The sequence below is a fragment of the Zingiber officinale genome, chromosome 1B, assembly GCF_018446385.1.
Source record: "Zingiber officinale cultivar Zhangliang chromosome 1B, Zo_v1.1, whole genome shotgun sequence".
In the NCBI taxonomy this organism is placed as follows: domain Eukaryota; kingdom Viridiplantae; phylum Streptophyta; class Magnoliopsida; order Zingiberales; family Zingiberaceae; genus Zingiber; species Zingiber officinale.
Window position 1 is genome coordinate 168,818,072 of NC_055986.1, and position 10,305 is coordinate 168,828,376.

The window sequence follows — 10,305 nt, forward strand, 5'->3', positions numbered from 1 at the left end:
ACTTTAATGATCAAATTTCGATAGCTAGAATTAGCCACCGAATAACACTTACCGAACTTTTAAATTTGATCGTTAAATTAGCAACATTATTATTATTATTATTATTATAACCATTGACTGTCAACCCATTACATTCTTAATTTTTATTTAATCTCTACGCATTAATAAGATTTACAACATATTTAAATAATATTTACCATTAATATCACAATACATTTATCCAAAAACATTTATATGTTCTAAATACTGCTGAATATTAAATAGTTATAATCACATCACATAGTTTTCAAGTTTAATACAAACACTGTATCAAAATATCTAAAAATACTTACAATTATATATAATTTTAAGACAACAGGGTAGTGGTTGAAACAATATCACGCTAGACATAACATCTCCCATAGACTTATCTAATATGGTGACCTTAACTTTTAAATTAGTATCTTTTACACATCATATGGACAACTAGGACAATCTATATCTCGATGGATATTACTGAATAATTCCCAACAATCAGTTTGTCAACGTAAAATCTCTTTCTACACAAACAAATAAAAATAAGTTATTTGGGACTGGATGCAATTATAAGGATGGATATAAGAAAAACATGCCAACTAATTTTTTAATGCTTACCCTACATACAGAGGCGGATTTACATAGTGACTTGGGGGGGCCATGGCCCCCCCACCCCAGTCCATGTGTAAATCCTGGATCAGTCCTGCTTTTAGCTCTCTTCTCATGAGCAAAATTTGAAGACACTCAAGCAGAGATCTCTTTTCAAAATTGTCGTCCGGAGAAACCAAAAGTTGGTGGATCATGGTGAAGGTTTATCCCAACACTGAAGCATATTGCGTAGCCAGTGGCGTTGAGGTCGCTAACAACGAGAAAGATAAAAGTAGGGTGCTGTCAGTGTGGAGGAGGTCTCTACTCTTCAGTTGCAGACTTGACAGACTCCATATCTACTAGACTGGAGTGTTCCAAAGAATAAGATACAATGAACATTCAACAAAGGATAAACTAAGCCAAAGAAAAACATTGACAAACTCCAGATCTGCTATTACAAAATTCAGGGAATGGAAATAGTGTATATATTGATAATAGGATGCCAAATAGAGGCATTTTGCGATCAACAAATAGACCCCCTGAAAAACATCGAGTTATGTTGGTCAACAGTGAAGAATTTACTGGGCTCTATAGGTGAAGTTGAGCAGGTGAAAGCTATATATATTTTTGTTTGATGGCAAATAGAGTTGTAGATAAGGAGTACCTGCATGTGAAGAATGTCACGAATGTGAGAGGAAAGCAATTCGAATACTCAGACGCTTCAGCTTGATGTAGTAATTAGAGTACCTAACCAATTAATAAACCCATATTATGAATAGCAATAATGAAATGCAAAGTAATAGATGCTGAATAGATGTGAATGATCAAAAGGATGGCAAATTGAATTCTACCCTAACGTTATCATATAACTGGTCTTTAGACCATACAAGTTCGCATGTAGCTCCGATGTGAAACAAGGGCCGACAGCTTATTTCAATGTCACAATATTACTTCGAGATATTGATATCAAACTACCAATAGAAAACTTAGGTCACGAGTTTTTCTAAATATATAATGAATTCTAAATTCTCCCGCACCATCGACAATGAATGTAGCGGCACAAGTTTTGGCCCCCCCAATGTTCAAATCCTGGATCCGCCCCTGCCTACATATGTGAAACAAAGGAAAAATGTAAACTGGCTGTGTTGAAATAAATGACAATAAGATCAAAAATATTTAACTTACCGGCTACAAGTTCAGGTGGAAGGAGATTGTCCCTGAGGTAATGGCATAATAATTAGGTCATTCAATGGATAATTAAAGAATTTAATATTCGAATTTTAATAGTGACGTACAATAAAAAATTATCTTCCAGTGAAAAGTGAGTCTAAGAACTTTACCATCTGGATGAACCTCTAATGAGCACTTCCCAATTTATCCTGATAATTAATAAATTTCATTAGATCAATTGGTGAGCAAGAAATCTAGCTAGAGCGCGATTTTTTTTCCATTTCTGTTTTTCTTATTCTAAAAACCACCATGGGGCTATTTTTTTATAACTTTTCTCTTATTCTAAAAATGGTAAATTAGAGAATCTCCATCTAGATGAACCTCCAATGAGCACTTCCCAATTTATCCTATAATTAATAAATTTCATTAGATCAATTGGTGAGCAGGAAATCTAGCTAGAGCGCAATTCTTTTTTCCATTTCTATTTTTCTTCTTCTAAAAACCACCATTGGCTATTTTTTTTATAACCTTTCTCTTATTCTAAAAATGGTAAATTAGAGAAAAATCTTCCACCATAACTTTAATTTTGCATTCAGTCCCCAATCATAAAAAATTTTGTTTCCACTCCTTGCATGAAAAGTTTTATTTGCTTCAACTCCCTTATACAAATATTGTTAACCAATTGCCCCTTAGATTTTTTAGGTCAAAAAATGAGTATAATTCCTCTTAAAATCAATACTTTATACTAGAATCAAGTATATTTTTTTATCAAAATTGCTCCTCATATTTTTTTAAGTAAAAAAGTCTAAAAACGAGTATAATCCCTATTAAATTCAACACTTTACACTAGAATCGAATATATTGTCTATTAAATTGAGTATGAGATTTTTCCTACTTAATATAATCCCTCCTAAATTCAACATCATTTAAGAAAATATAGTATATTTTTCATCCAATTAAGTATCATTTAAAGAAAATCTAGTATACTTTCCATCTAATTGAGGTGGAAAAAGAATCGTGCTCAATTTGATAGAAAATATACTAAAATTAATATAATTCCTTTTAAAGTCAGCACTTTATATAATATAATCGAGTATATTTTCTATCAAAATAACCCCTCACATTTTTTAGGTACAAATAGTTTAAAAACAAGTACAATTCTTGTTAAATTCATCACTTTAAACTAGAATCGAGTATATTTTCTATTAAATTGAACAATTGAGGTGGAAAAGAAATAGTGCTCAATTTGATAGAAAATGTACTAAATTCTAGTTTAATATACTGAATTTAAGAGGTGTTATATTCATTTTTGTACTTTTTATACCTAAAATATCAGAGACAATTAAGTAAATATGTTTAATTAGGGAGTAGAAATAAAGATTTTTGTCAATAAATACTATATGCAAAATTTTATTTGTTGGTACTGCATATAAATTTTTCCTTCTAAACACTATACTCATTATTCTAAAAACCACCGTTATGCTTGGTTTTTAATATTATACTAGTGATCGTGCATACGCATCGCGTGTGTAATATAATACATTGAAATCACATTGACCCTTTATAATGAAATTATATTAATTAAAGTATTTTTAGCATTAAAATACTAAAGTAGAGTCATTAGGTAAAGTACCTGACTTTTGAAAATCTGAATTATTTGGGTCTTTGAAAATTCGAATTGTTTGGATTTTTGAGGTCGAGTGTCATCCTTACAGCTTCCCTATGAAGAAAAATTAATTTAATTTAATGTTATACTTATCTTAGTAAAAAAAACTAAGAAAAGTATATTTTTTAACATTGTCGGTCTAAAATATTTATAGAAACTTCTTTGATCATAGTGTTATCAATTCTAAGATGTGGGACTAAAGAGAACTATATTTTTTTATATAAAACAATCAGAGAAAATTAATGATGAGGAAAATTTATAATAATATGCCGCAGTTGAGTCTCGAACTCTAGATCACTGATTGTTTCGCTTGTGAAATTACTAATAAACCTTGGAATTATTTTTAGTGTGAATAGAAAAAAGGATATTAACATAAATTCATTTTAAGCTTCACCAAAGTTAGTTAGTAAAGGGGGAAGATTTTTAATAAAATAGTAAGATAGTAAGATAAATATGATATAACGATATATATAATGTATATAAATAAAGTTTGAAATTTTATTTTAGCATCAAATATGTTAAACTTGAAATTTAAAAAAAAAACACACACACACAGAAATGTAATTAACCTCAAAATTCATGGTTAAAAATTTCAGAAAATAATTCTTTTTAAATGCCAGTAATACATCAAGATTATTTTTAAAAAAAATGGGTCACAATAAATTGAAGACATAATCATATATAATACATATAAACTACTATTCTCCTTACAAACAAATTATCATTAAAAATTAATTATAACTAAATATTATCTATTTTTAAATAATCATTAATATTAAATATAACAATTCTTAATATTAATAATGAAACATCGAGATATTCTGTTGTTGAAGAAGGAGGAGAAAAAAATTCCCGTCCCATAGGTATGTTTTTACTACTTGGAAAGCAATTCAACTATATACAATTAATCTAGTTTGAACCAGACAAGAGATGACCAGTTTTATCCAGAGCTGGCTTTAGAGGAAGGCAGCCTAGGCAGTTGTCTAGGGCCTCCCCATTTTAGGGCCCATATTAGATTTTATATTGGTACTTAGGCTTTTTATTAAATTTGATAATGGATTAATTTTTTGACAGGCCAATTAAAATAGTCCACTTATTTTATAATTGCACATGGACTATGAAAAAAAGTAATTCGTTAACGTCAATTTTTTTAACAGATCAATTATTAAGCTTTTATATTAGCATTGAAAAAGCTTTTAATGAGGTTTTTTTTGAAATATGAGGATGATTCTAATATTAATGTGCTTGAATTATTTTATGAATTACAATTACTCGAAAAGTATTGTCAAATTGGATTACCAAACAAATCACTTGAACTCTTGGAGTATGTCAAAAATTTGCATCATGGCTTTTCTAATGTTTGGATAGTTTATAGAATATTATTAATCATACTGGTTACGATAGTTTCTGTTGAAAAAAGTTTCTCAAAATTGAAGTTGATAAAGAACTATCTGCGATCAACTATGTCACTGGATAGATTGAATGGTTTGGTCATATTGTCTATTGAAAAAAAGATGATAGCTAAGTTTGATTATGATGATTTAATTAATAATTTTGTATGACAAAAAGTGCGAAGAGTATAAACATTTTGTTATTAAATTTGGTTTATATACATGTTACTTTTTATAATTTAATGAATTTAGCATATTGAATATTGATAATAATAATGTGCATTTAATTATCGACTCATGTTTATATTTAATAAAAAAATATTATATAAGACTTTAATATTGAGACGGCCCTGGCTCTGTCGAAGATCGCCCGGTAAAATACTTGTGAATGTGTGATCGATCATGCTGTAGATGCCAACGTTGGTAAATTTTACCTCGACTGGTATAGCATTCATATGTGTAAATCGTGCTCGAGTCAACTTGGTTCAGTACAATCCAGGCCTGGATTTGCACCCCTCCTGCATGGTCCAACATTCGTGTGTACAAATTGTGCTCGAGTCAACTTGGTTAGTACAATCCAAGCCATGGATTTGCACCGCCTGCGCACTCATACGTGAGAGAAAGCCTCTACCCATGGATTTATTCACATCCTCAATGTATGTGAATAAATATAAACCAATAAAAATATTGTCTTGAAACTTCCAATGTGGAACTAAAATCCGATTCACAATAAAATCTCTTTCTTCTTTCATTTCGTCTCCATTCACTTATTCAACCAGATCAACCCATCCGCCGCCACTCGCCTGCCATGGTGGGATGATCTAAGAGATCTGAGAATTAACAACATGCCGCATCTTGTTACCCTGATTTTAAAATCTTGTTCCAGCTTTGCCTATTAGATTTTCTTTTAAACTTTCTTAAAAAAAGAAACAGATTATATGCATTTAAAAAAAATTAAAGAAATGGATTATTTCGATTCAACTTTACAAAGCAAAACTAAAAATTAAATAAATGTATCGATACATTAATTAAAAAGAAAAGAGATTAATAAATGAATATTAGCTAAACTATAGGATTTTCTAATCTTTCTCAATAATTTTGATTGTTCTAATGTTTCTGAAAGATTGATATTGTCAAAAAAAAAATACAAAAAAAAAAAAAGCAAATTATCAATCATGCCTTCTTGTCTTTATCATAAACAAATCATTTTTAATCACGATGAAGGTTTTAAATTTATTTTTTCAATACAAACGGGCCATCAGTACCTTTGGGCAAAGGGTCGGATAAACTTAATTAGCAACCCAATCTAACTGAAGCTAAAAGTTTAATTTAGTTAATTTAAAATTTTATTTAAAAAAATATTAATTATTTTGATTAAATCAGTTCCGTTTTTAGTATAAATTCGATTAATTCGACTAAATTAAAAATAGTATGAAAATAACGCTTGATGATTATATTGGCATGTAGCAACCAATAGATGATTAGACTTAAAAAATCGAATAAATTATTTAATCGACTGTTAATCATTAATCCATCCATGATTTAAAAAATAAAACTGTATGGGACCTATCGGTAAACTTTTTATAGTGACCGACACCATCGCCGAAACTGTCCCTTATCAAAAACCCTCAAAGGGATTTTTGGGTACACGGTACCACTTAATTGATAAGAGCCTGCACAGGGGGTGCTCGAACCTGGCACCTCAGTCAAAGGGTACAATATCATAACCAGAGCACTTCTGGTTCGGTTAAAAAAAAAAAATTGTATGGGTAAACTTTTGCCACATGATTTAAAAAATTGGTTATTCTTGGCTTTTAACTGATATTTTATTTGTCAATTTATTTAATTTTTATTAAAAAAAATTTGGTAGGTTTCTTTAGGTAAAAAAAACTAATTTATTTGATTTTAATTTAAACAGTTCGATGGTTTAGGGTTCAATTATTAATCGATTAGTACCTAGTTGTTGGAATTTGGAGCTAGTATTTTTTTTTTTTTGAAAAATGATATACACAAGGAAAAAAACTCAAGGAAAATCTCAAGGATAGACACATAAAATGATGGGGCCCACAAAAAGTGAAATGGTGGACCATGATTTTATGTGTCTATCCTTGAGGTTTTCCTTGAATTTTTTTCCTTGTGCATATCATTGCTCTTTTTTTTTATAGGCTCAATGTGGATAATTGTCCACACTGAGCCCTTGTAAACTCAGCCATTATTTAAAGAGTTCGGATCTTCTGTCTCGAAATATTTATATCTTTATGTCCTTTTATCGATCGTATAGGCCTGATTACATTTTAAGGATGTCTTACACATCACGAGAATACCGCACACATCTTAAGGATGTTATGACTATCCTATCAGCAAGGGGACACGACACTACAAGAAAAAAGTTAATAGACAACACTTTTAAAGTGTTGTCTATATATCTGAAAAAGAATTGTTAAAAGCATTATTGTTAAAAGTTTACTTAACGACAACGCTTTTAAAGCATTGTCGTTTGCAGCAAAAACAATGTTTTTGCAACGCTTTAAAAGTGTTGTCATTTTTTGTAAAGATAACGTTTTTGCAACGCTTTAAAAGTGTTGTCATTGGTAGCAAAGGCAACGCTTTTGCAACGATTTAATAGCGTTGTCATTTGTTACAAAGATAACATTATTGCAACGCTTTAAAAACATTATTTTTTTTTTTACAAAGATTACACTTTTACAATGCTTTAAAAGCGTTGTCTTTTAAAAATTTTTAAAAATAAAAAAATCTATTTATAAAATCATTATTTTTATATTTACAAAACTATTATTTTTCTTTTACCATGTCCAAAATCGAATTTGACATATAATAGCAGTTAATCAGCTCGGCTAATGATTTCAAACTCATACCAAAATAATAAAATTCAACTACAATAATAGAACTCAACTACAAAGTACATATTAGTACTTACAGGAGAAGGAAATATCAAATTAATAACTAGCTGTTTCAAAGTAGATAGTGACATTCAAATTTAAAATAAAATAGCACAAAATAGTTAACCGGCCTCAAAGCCAACGATCTATTTATTTCTATTAGCTACACTAAAAAATGATTGCCGGCTTGAGACTGGGACAAAACATATAGTTACTAGCACAATACAGAAGAAGTAGCTTGTCTTTCTCAATTTGATTGTTTAAACTTGTGTCCTAGAGTTATATCTTGGTCGAGTAGATTCTATTATAGAAAGAAGCAATTGGATTTTGTCTAGGATCTTTGTGAGCTCCGAACAAATTGAGCAGTTGGCCTGAAATATAAACAAAAAAATTATTGTCAACAATTTGAACCAAAAAAATATTTCTACAAGCTATTGTCTATAAATAAACTAATACTCATTGCTCAGAAATGGAGATTGTTGTTTTAACTACATATCTACTTGTTGCCAGGAACCAGCAATAAATCTAGTCTTGTTGGAGAGAAAAAACAGATGTTACATAAATCAGTAGAAATAGTAAAAATCAGTTATATTACCTGTAACCAGTACAATTGTCAATTTGTGTTTTCCAACCTACTGGCTAATCCACTACTTTCATTTAGAGGATGCCCAGTTCCTTCTAATATCTAGCTAGTTTGCATGCTTTTGTCAATTTTTTGATGTTTTCCATTTACTGTTATATATAAATTTTATAAATAAACCTTTTATGTTTACCTAAAAAGAATCTGCAGTCCCAATTTGAACAAGCACGTGAGCAGCAGTATTCAGAAGTATAGTTAAAGATAAACCTACTAGTCGACAGTTGCAGAAAGCTCACTAACTAAATCCATAGTCATCAAATAAGCATTTTATAATCAGTTAGGAGCTTCTAATCTGATCTTCACTGATTATCGAAATGTGAAAAGTGGTGTGATATGGAAGTGAAAGTACAAGAACAAAAAGGTAGAGAATATAAAGAAGGTCTATAAAAGTATAGGCTTCTTTTGTGCTAATAATGATAATGAACATGCATAAATTTAAATGCATCTACTCATAAATATAATTTTGTATACATTCTACCAACTCCAAACGCACCTCATCAATTTCTTCCCGAGAGTACTCTGCTTGTGTAAACTGTGAACACACATATTATATTAATGAAAAAAATAATCAATTCTGACTTTGTAAATTTTAAATAGTTTATTTCAAATAATTTGAAATAAGCAAGATAATATTACTATTGATTGTGGTGAATCTCTCTCGATAATTTCAACTTCTTCAATAATTTGTCTCATAAATTTCATCACATAATAGCAACATTGTTTGACATCTTGTTACCGAGGAGCCTATGGTAATTAAAAACAAATTATTAATGATAAATATATACATTAAAATATATGTTATATATAATTACGCATACCTTTACTACTTCCCATATAGCCTTTTTTTCTACCTTTCCTTCCCTTATTTGAATTAAACAATCTTAAGGCCCTTCATGCGTTAATGATTTTTTATATATCAATTTTTTATTGAGTAAAATAAATGCTTAATAAAAAATAAATATGAACTAACATTTCCACCACATATTTCCAATCCTTATCACGAATGTTGAGGCTCAGGGAAGCCAACAAATAAATAACTTCATTGTAAGGGTCAATGATAGTGAGAATCCAGTGGAAATTACACACAAACACATAATTAGTGCATATAATTCAATAAATTATCGAAAGGCAGCAATTGAAAGTGATGTTTTAATTCTTACTTACCCGATATTACATGGCACCAATATTAGTTGATCTACTGATGCATCACTCAGCCTGCATGCTAAATGACTTTCCCTTTGGTTCAACCTTTCAAGCTTACCTTTTTTTTATCATGTGTAGTGTTTGCCATATGTGAGATATTGTGTGGATTCACAAATCTGAATTTCTCTTTCTTATCTTTCAGCAATTTTTTATAAAGATGTCTGTCATTACAAACATAATAAATTGAAGAGGCGAATATCTAAAAATAGACTGATCATGACTACGATAACCCTGTAGAGAATACCTCATCATTCCACAACTGTATCACTATAAATTTATCAGACAGCATAATATGGTAAAGTGAAAATGTACTCTCTCTAATTGAAATATAATTTGAGATCTTTGTACCGTCATATTCTAATACCATGTACTAATTTCTTAAATGTTATTATAGGTAATGCATTAATAAATAAATCTGTCAAATTATCGCTAGAGCGAATCTGCTGAACTTTAATATCACCATTCTTTTGTAGATCATGAGTGAAGAAGAACTTTGGCGAAATATGTTTAATTCTATCCCCTTTAATATATCCTTTCTTTAATTGAGCTGTACATGTCGTATTGTCTTCATACAATATTATTGAAATTTTTTTGTTAGTAGTTAAACCACATTTTTCCTTGATATGTTGAATCATGGATCTCAACTAACACATTCCCAACTTGCTTCATGTATTGTAAGTATTTTTGAATGATTCGATAATGTATTAGCTATGAGTTGTTTGATAGATCTCC

General features: G+C 29.7%; 1 long non-coding RNA gene across 2 annotated transcripts; it reads right to left on the bottom strand.

The window, feature by feature from the left end:
- Positions 1-988: 988 nt before the first annotated feature.
- LOC122020072 lies at positions 989-1,716 on the bottom strand. Of its 2 annotated transcripts, XR_006122102.1 has the most exons (3): positions 1,641-1,716; positions 1,268-1,350; positions 989-1,142 (listed from the first exon to the last, which is right to left on the bottom strand). It is a non-coding gene; the product is annotated as an uncharacterized LOC122020072 (long non-coding RNA). The 2 variants fall into 2 exon arrangements; XR_006122095.1 differs by having other exon boundaries at positions 989-1,350.
- Between the last annotated feature and the right edge of the window lie 8,589 nt (positions 1,717-10,305).